Here is an 8,409-nt window from a genome sequence, read left to right as displayed (position 1 = left end):
AGCATGCCCATGGTGCCAGCTGAACTCACCTTCAAATCCTGGCCTCATCATTTCAGAGCTGAACCTCTCTGAACGTCTGTATCACTATCTTTGCTAAAGGAAGAGGAAGCTTTCTCCCGATATCTTCATTTACTTCCAGTTTTCGGTTTTGTGGGGAGAGCTGGGTTTCCTCCACAGCTAGGTGCTGGTGGCGAAGGGCTTTTGGACTGTCACCACTTTTCATTCAACAGATACTTCAGGATAGCACCCTTCAAAGGCAGTCTGTTTGGGGTCACCAGGAACAGACAGAATGCTCTTCCCTGCCACACTCATCCCACCTAGTCCCATCTCTATCCTTCCCTACTCTGAGTCCCTCCTCTCGGCGCTGCCTCATTCCCCAGAGCCAGGCCTAGACAATGGTGGCTGCTCAGCTCGGAGGGAGGGGGGATCAGGAGGCAGCAGGCCCAACCCACCAGCTTGAAAGCTTCATTTGACAGGGGAGGAGGCACATCTGGTTTGGGTTTTCAATTCAATTCAACAATGATTTATTGTGAGTCTGCCAGCTGCAGAGGTTCTGGGCTAGGCGAGGCAGCAAGAGATGTAAAGATAAGTAAAATACTGTCTGTGCCCTTAAAGGAGTTTTCTAGGTTGTAGGGGTGTGTAGACCCAAATGAGCACTTTTTTAATGTGATAAGCCTTGTGCTTAGTAGTTTGCCTTGCCTACATTATTATGTCTTTGCATCTTCCCAGTAGGTTTTGTGATGGAGGTGGGTAAACTATTATCCCTTCATTTGACACACATGAGGAAACAGAGCCTCAGAGAGGAAGAGACTGGCCCAAGGTCACAAGGTTAAGAAGTGACCAGACCAGTTCTGGAACTATTACATTCTTCTGCTTTCCAGAGATGATGAAGATTATGATGATGACAAAAAACACTGAGCTCTGGAGGCCGAGTCTCGTGCTACGTGGGCTGCAGATATTATTTTATTGGCGACTTCCAACATCCCATTGAGGCTGATGTTATCCCTTTTTCTAGAAGAGAAAATGGAGGTAGCCTTGGGAAGTGATGGAGTTGGAATTTGAAACCAGGTCATTCCAGTCCACCAGCCTGTACCATAAAAGAGGTAGACACGGGGTGCTATGTTCAGGGGCAAGAGCAATGAATTGCGCCTGGAAAGGCTTCATGCCAGAGATGGCATTTACATTTGGCCTTGAAAGGTGAGATGGGGTTATGCTTGGTACAGCTGGGAGAGAGGGTATCCCAGTCAGAAGGGATCATCTGAGCAAAGAATCCAAAGAGATGACCTGTGGAGCATTTTGATTGAGAGGTTGTAGGTTCATCCAGCATGCAGGCTGGGGACTCTGTGTGTAGAGGAACAATGTGAAGGAAACCAGAGATACACCTGATGGTCTTCCACATTTTTGTCAAGTTGAGGTTCTTATTAAAAGCAGGTACTCTGCCCCAAAGGCTTTTAAATGATACTATCTTGCAACCCACGAGCAAACACGCTCGAGACTCTCACTGTGTAAATACTACTGCGCTGGGAACTGCAGTGAATACAAAAGAAAACAACTCAATTCCTCAAGTGTGTGCCGAAGGCCCCCGTGTGGTTGAGGAGGCAAGATACACACAATCAGGAAAAGCAGCAGCTAGCACAGGCAGCTTGCGATGAGGGCCAAATGAGTTTTCCCAGCCTCAGATTTCAAGGAACATGAACGAGAGGAAGGCAGGCAAGCTTAAGGCTGGGTGGGGCAATCAGTGTAGCTGGCGTCAAGGGCTCTGGCGAGGCTTCCCTTCCCCAAACTGCCGCGGTCCCCAACCATGTCTTGGCCTCCCAGAGTTTGTTAGGGAAGATGGGACCTTATGGGATCAGAGACAGCCCATGGGAGCTGGGAAACCGAGCCGAGTACCTGATATTCCTGATCCTCCAATTTTCTACACTTAGTCTCATTTCCTGGCAGCTCCTCCAGCTGCTGAATTGTATGTGTATGTGTGAGCCGTATTTTAAATTAAGCAGTGAGTTCTTTCAGCTCATCATAAACATGCTAAAAAGCTTCAGCCACGGCCTGAGCCCACCCCCGCCCTTTATACACAGAGGCAGCAGCTGGGGCCACTCGACCCCATACTCTAATGTGCATTGCCTATGACTCATCAGCAAAAACGACTGTATGTTTCAGTCTCCCTGGGTAGCTGATTCCTAGTTGTGGTGGGAAATCTCAGTCCGATTTGGAAGGCAAAGGGCCTCAGCCCCGCCCTACCGACTGTGAATTCTACAACATATGGAGCGCCTACCTTGTGCAAGGCATTGTGGGTAAGTCCATTCATCTCTCTGGGCTCTCCATTTCCTCAGCTTCCAAATGCATGTACTAATCCTGCTGGCTTTACCTCCCTCCCAGGGCTGTGTGTCTTAGTCACACTGGTCTTTCCATTTCTGGAGCATTCTCAAAGTCTTTTCCTGCCCCAGGGCCTTTGCATGTGCTCCTGCCTGGACTGCCCTTCCTCTTGCTTTTGGCATGGGAGGCTCCTTCCTGACCTTTCAGTCTCAGCTTAATGTTACCTCCTGAGATGAGCCTTCTCTGACCACCCACAGTTAGATGCCTCCTGTTCCTCCCTTACATGTCTTTTATTAGCAATGCTTCCTTAACCCCACTTACTGCTCTGGGTAATTATGTCTATTTATATTTGTCTTTTTATGGTATGTCTCTCCCACTGGAATGTAAGCTCCAAGAGGACAGGGACCTTGTCTGTGTCACTCAGCAATGTGTCCCTCTCCTCTAGAGTGGTGCTTGGCACATAGTAGGCTGACATAAGCAAAACCATCTGGAAAATATTTTCTTCCTGAGGTTCTTGCCAGACATATGGTTGCTGAGGGAAAAATTATGGCAGAACTGTGTCATTCCATAGGAAAAAAATTCAGGCTAAAAGGGAAGAGTTTGTTGAAAACAGTTCTGTTTTAGAAACCAGTCCTTCGAGTCTCATCGCCAGACACAGTCTTATGAAACTAAACAAAGAAATAAAAAGCATAAAAGCTAAGTTTTTATTGGGTATTTACTATGTGCCAGGAACTGTTCTAAGTGTTCTACACAGATTATCTCATTTAATCCTCATAATAACCCAATGACGTCAACTCTATTATTAGCTCCATTTAACAGATGAAGGAATTGAGGCTCTGGGATGTTAAGTAAAGTGCCCAAGGTCACACAGCTAGCAAGAGGCAGAACCAAAAGTTAACCCAAGGCAGTCTGAGTCCAAGTCCACAAACTAAATCATCCATGTCACCTGCAGCCCCCACTTCATGTTACCCCACACCTCCCATGCCACCCCCAGGCACGATTCTACTACAGCACTGGCCACATTGCAGAACAGGGGTTTGTTTACTTGTCTGTCCTTCCTACGAGGAGATCCTCAAGTGCAGAGACTCGATCTTCTTCATTTTTGCTTCCCCTGTGCCTGGAAGAGAGCTTGTTCTGGAATAGCTACCAAGGAATATTCGTTGAATGAGCAAATTAGTGAGGGAGTCAGTGGATCCATATTCCTCAATAATTTTCAGGCTTCAGGCTTATGGGCTCATGTGTATTTCCCTGGTCAAGCATAACACTGGGCACAAGGGTATTCTGGTGCAAGAGGTCCCTCTCACCACAGGGTACAAGGAGGACTAGCTCTGACTGGGAATACCAAAGCAGTGTTCCACAGAGCAAGGCGCTTGATCCCAAAGGTTTCATTTTGTCATTGGTCTAAAAAGTAGCTGGACCTGTTTAGGACTTAAACAAACTTTCAGTGTTCCAATCCCATCTCAAATCCTTTGCAGAATGAGGCAGGGTGTGGGGAGGTGGTGGTGGGGCAGTTACAAATAAACAAATACCCACAAACCGGCTGGTTTTTTAAACAGAATTTGCTTCAGTCATTGCTGCACCACATTTTCCCAACTGGCCTCCGTCGTGAGAACAAGTGGGAACTTTCATACTGAATGGCTTTATTTTTATTCCGACCAGATGAATGGCAGGAGTTTTGGCTCGGGAAGCAGGTTTCCGATCCTCAGCACACAGTTTGCTGCCCTACTGTGCCCCGTCCATCACACACGGCACCCTGCACAACATACCCAGTCATTGCATCTGCTGCCTCAGCCCTTGAAAATAATTGGGTCATTGTTTTATTACACCAGTGAGAGAGCTGCAAGCCTGTTAGCATTATGTCATTGATATTTGCGTGAAAAGGCAATCATGATATGCTGGTCATTTAACACAGCTGGGAATGCAGTTGTGTTGTCATTGTTTAAGGTTCTCATCCAGCCCCTCTGACTTTGTTGCACAGCCCAGCCAGTGTAAATGGATCACTCTGATGTATGTCACCTTTAAAATGCTTTCTAGCCCTTCAAGGGACTAAGCAGGATTTAACTCTTTTCATGCACTTGGACTTTGCTGCTTGTAGGCACAGCAGTCTGAAGGTGAGAGATGCTTGCTTTTCATGCGTGTGGGAGTTGTACACCCTAGTGGCAGGATGCTGCAATACAGTGTCATTTGTTCACTAACTGCTGATCAGAGCCAAGGACAATTTTGGCTCAAGAACAAATGAGACCTAATGTCTGTGAGGGAAGACTATGTAGATAAGCCACGGGTCAGAGTTGTGCTGCGACTTGTGTTGTGTGCTAGTTTCAGTGGGACTTGTGCTTTCATTGCAACTGTCACTATGCTTAAGCAGGGGTCTCTGCTAAGTAAATTCAAGCATATTTGCATTTATCGACAGGTATCACTGATGGCAGAAAATCTTATTTCCACGTAAGGCAATGAGTAACATTGATTATAGAAGTGTAAACAAAGCTCAAATTCATGCGCCAATTTGTCTATTGCAACTCATCGATCCTCTTCTACTGGCACGCTAGCCTGAGTTTTATGGCATATGGCCATTAAAGTATTCTTCAGAGGAATCTGTTGCAGACACCTGTTCATCCCTCTTCTGGTCCCGGTCCTTGCCAAACCAGCTCTGTGCCTTTGCCAACCACCTTGAGGCATGACAGGAAAAGCTGACTCAATAACGGAGTCAGCTGAAGGGATGCAGCGGCTTAGATGCAAATCACCAAATCCCAGTGGCCATGGCTATAAGGAACACAGATTCCTGAAGTTTCCTTGGCAACTAGTTCCAACTGCTTTGCCTTCTTGGTGCTTTGGTATTTGTGTTGTTCTAAGTTCCCAGTTTTGATCTGTTTTTGCCTTATGGCTGCAGCTTCCCTTTCTGGAAAATGGGGCTCTTGCTGGGATCAAATGAAAGAACACACCCAGACTTGGCATAGTGCCTGGCACAGAGTAAGTGCTCAACAAATCGCACCTGTTGTCTCTTTTTCCCTGTCCAGGTTTCTTCTGGTTCTGTTCTCTGTACCTCCAGTATTGGCCCAGAACCAGGATGTCTTCCCTCCCCTGACTGGCAAGTCAGATTACCTGGCTCTCAGACAAGCTGGGCTCCCTTTTCTGGCAGCCTTTTGTTGTCCTTACCTGTTGCCATGTGCCGCTCACTATAACCACAGGCAGACCTCTGCCAGTTGCTGACATTAACCTATTGAATCCTGGCAGAGAAGAATGAGTTTGCAGATTGGAATTTGCACGTCTGGGCCAGATACGAGACCAGGAGGCAAAGCCATATTTGCCTGTCCTCCCCAGTTGTGAGCAAATCACCCACATTCTGGTTAAAACCAGATGTTTCACACCCATGACTGCAATGCCACACATCAAACAGTTGCTTACAAAGAACACAAAGTGGTTTTCACCTCAGAAATGTAACCTGCTGGTCACTTCTCAAATTTCCTAACAGGGACTACCATGCCTGGGTATTTTTCCCTTAAAAATGACAACCGTGTTGGGTCTCCTGTAGGGACTTTAATTTGGAAGCCCCGGGAGAACTTATATGCTCTTTCCAAGAGGGTCTCTGATGGCTTTAATTCACATAGAGTTAATATATTGGAAAAGATAAGAGATCTTCCCCAAACTCACTTGCTCCTTGAAAATGCTATTCAGTTGCCTTGGCAAACAGCCAATCCAAACATTAAAAAAGAGATAGAGAATGCAGGAATCCTAAATGCTATTCTCAGTGCATGTCCAAACAAGAACTGGGGGCTGAGGGGCAAAGAACAGAAAGAGGAGAAAAGACAGCTTTTGTAGCCTAGGCCATGAGTTGATCCCACCCCATCATGTCCTGTACCCTCCACGCTCATTAAGAAGAAAGAGGAGGCTGGGCACGGTGTCTCATGCCTGTAATCCCAGCACTGAGTGGCCAAGGCAGGCGGATCACCTGAGGTCAGGTGTTGGAGACCAGCCTGGCCAACATGGTGAAACCCTGTCCCTACTAAAAATATAAAAATTAGCCGGGCGTGGTAGCACATGCCTGTAATCCCAGCTCCTCGGGAGGCGGAAACAGGGGAATTGCTTGAACCTGGGAGGCGGAGGTTGCAGTGAGCTGAGATTGTGCCATTGCACTCCAGCCTAGGCAACAGGAGGGTGAATTGGGGTCTCAAAAAAAAAAAAAAAAAAAAAAAAAAACAGAAAAAGAAAGAGGAAGAAGACAAAGATGAAGACAATGACGAAGATGAAGACGAAGAAGAAGAAGAAGAAGAAGAAGAAGAAGAAGAAGAAGAAGAAAGAGGAGAGGAGAGGACAAGAGAAGAGAAGAGAGAAGAGAGAAGGGAGAAGGGAGAAGAGAGGAGAAGGAGAAGATGTGGTGGCATCATGGCTTTTCTGCTAGGGTTAATTGCTCAGCCTGAGAGGCTCTCCAGGCTGGCAAGCCACACTAGAGCCAAGAGTGAAGGGTCCATTCAGTAAGGTCACTGCCATAATCAGTTCTCAACCACTTTAACTCAGTTTTTCTGTTGCTGCTTTGTTGGTTAGTGGTGGGTTTGTTTCTACCCATTTGGGAGAAGGGTAGGAAAGGAACTAAGCTGATCAACTATTCCATATGTGTCAGGCCCTGTATTTGTCTTTTCAAACACTTATTCACACTCTGAGGGACTCGCTCAGGTCCAGCAACTGTGTGGCTATGATGTGAAACAGCAGTTTCTCTCTATGCATTCACTGGGAATGGTTTGTACTGATCACGCTATTTTTTCCAGTGCTTTCAATGTTAGATGTTGCATGGTAAGAAGTATTGAGACAGTTCTTATTTGGAATTGTCTCTTCCTCCTTCTCCTCTCAGGCAGATGCTAAAGGGTGTCTGTAGTTTTTTTTAATGGCATTTTGCTAAAGATACACTTTCATTAATTCATCAAATAGCTTTTTTGAGACATTATTATGAGTGAGGTGTTGTGCTATGATATGCTTTATATACCATATCTTATTTCATCCTCACCACAAAGCTGTGAGGTAGGTACTATCCTTATCTTAATTTTACAGTCAAGAGACTGAGGCTCAGGAAACATAATGCAAAGTCACACTCAGTTAATAAGTTGAGAGCTAGGCTTCAAACCCAGGTTTATCTGACTCACTTACCTATACTTCCTCCACATAGCACACTGTGGGCCTGTCACAGCTCTTGAGGGCAAAATTCATTCTTAGAAAAGTTTCCTTACTCCACTTTTTGTTGATAGTTACTACTGCTGCTGTTGCTGCTGCTACTACTATTACTACTACTGCTACTATTTCTCCTCCTCTATTTATCCAGAACTGCATTTTTCCAGCACTCCTAGGTTCTTTGAACCCAGTTACCAGTTATAGAGTTTAAACCCAGGCCTGCATGAGTCCATTGCACCCATTCTACTTTTCTGCACTGCTTGTAATGTAACACGGGAGGTAAGGGACATCCATAACTCAGGTAGGTAATTGACTGCAAGCTTAACATTCACTCACCAATCATTTATTGAGCACATATTCGATGAGCAACCTATGGATCCTGCCCTGGAGTTGTTCATAAGAACTTCCAGGCAGACAACTATGGGATGAATACATTTGAATTTATTAAATCTACATGCAAAAAAACCATGCATGTAATTATAAATAGTATATCAGAGTATGTGTAAATGGGGTTCTGTAAAAGGTTTGAAAGAGGCAGGCCTGGTTTAGTAGTGAGACCAAGGAGCAGCAAGGCTCTGCCACCAAATAACAACATGAGTGTTGTCCCCTTAATCTCTCTGGGCTTCTGTTTCCAGATCAAGGACCTCAAAATAATAGTCATAGTCACCATTTATTGAGTACTTTACTGTTAACCAGGCAGTACGCTAGGTGGTTTTCATTTAGTCTTGACAACCAGTATTGTCACTTTCTCTTTTCTACAGCTGAGGCTCAGAGACATTAGGTAATGTCTAGGTCACACAGCTCTTCAGTGACCAGTTGTTTCTATGTCAGAATCCTCTTATAATCACTAAGTTGTATCGCCTCCCTTGTCTCCTGACCCAACTCCCAAGTCAAGTTTTCTCTACTATGTCACCGGAAAATTAAAATTAAAATCAAGGA

At 45.5% G+C, this 8,409-nt stretch overlaps 1 protein-coding gene across 1 annotated transcript in view; it reads left to right on the top strand.

Annotated features, from left to right (window-relative positions):
* Positions 1–2,212: 2,212 nt before the first annotated feature.
* The window catches only part of RTL9 (retrotransposon Gag like 9), a 36,348-nt gene continuing 30,151 nt past the window's right edge, over positions 2,213–8,409 (top strand). Inside the window, exon 1 of the mRNA XM_023203079.1 lies at positions 2,213–2,291. The gene's annotated coding sequence lies outside the window, so the exon portion shown is untranslated. The remainder of the gene's footprint in view (positions 2,292–8,409) is intronic.

This window comes from Piliocolobus tephrosceles, chromosome 12, assembly GCF_002776525.5.
Source record: "Piliocolobus tephrosceles isolate RC106 chromosome 12, ASM277652v3, whole genome shotgun sequence".
NCBI lineage: Eukaryota > Metazoa > Chordata > Mammalia > Primates > Cercopithecidae > Piliocolobus > Piliocolobus tephrosceles.
Note: the sequence above shows the minus strand (reverse complement) of the source record. Positions and strands in the feature narration are given on the sequence as shown.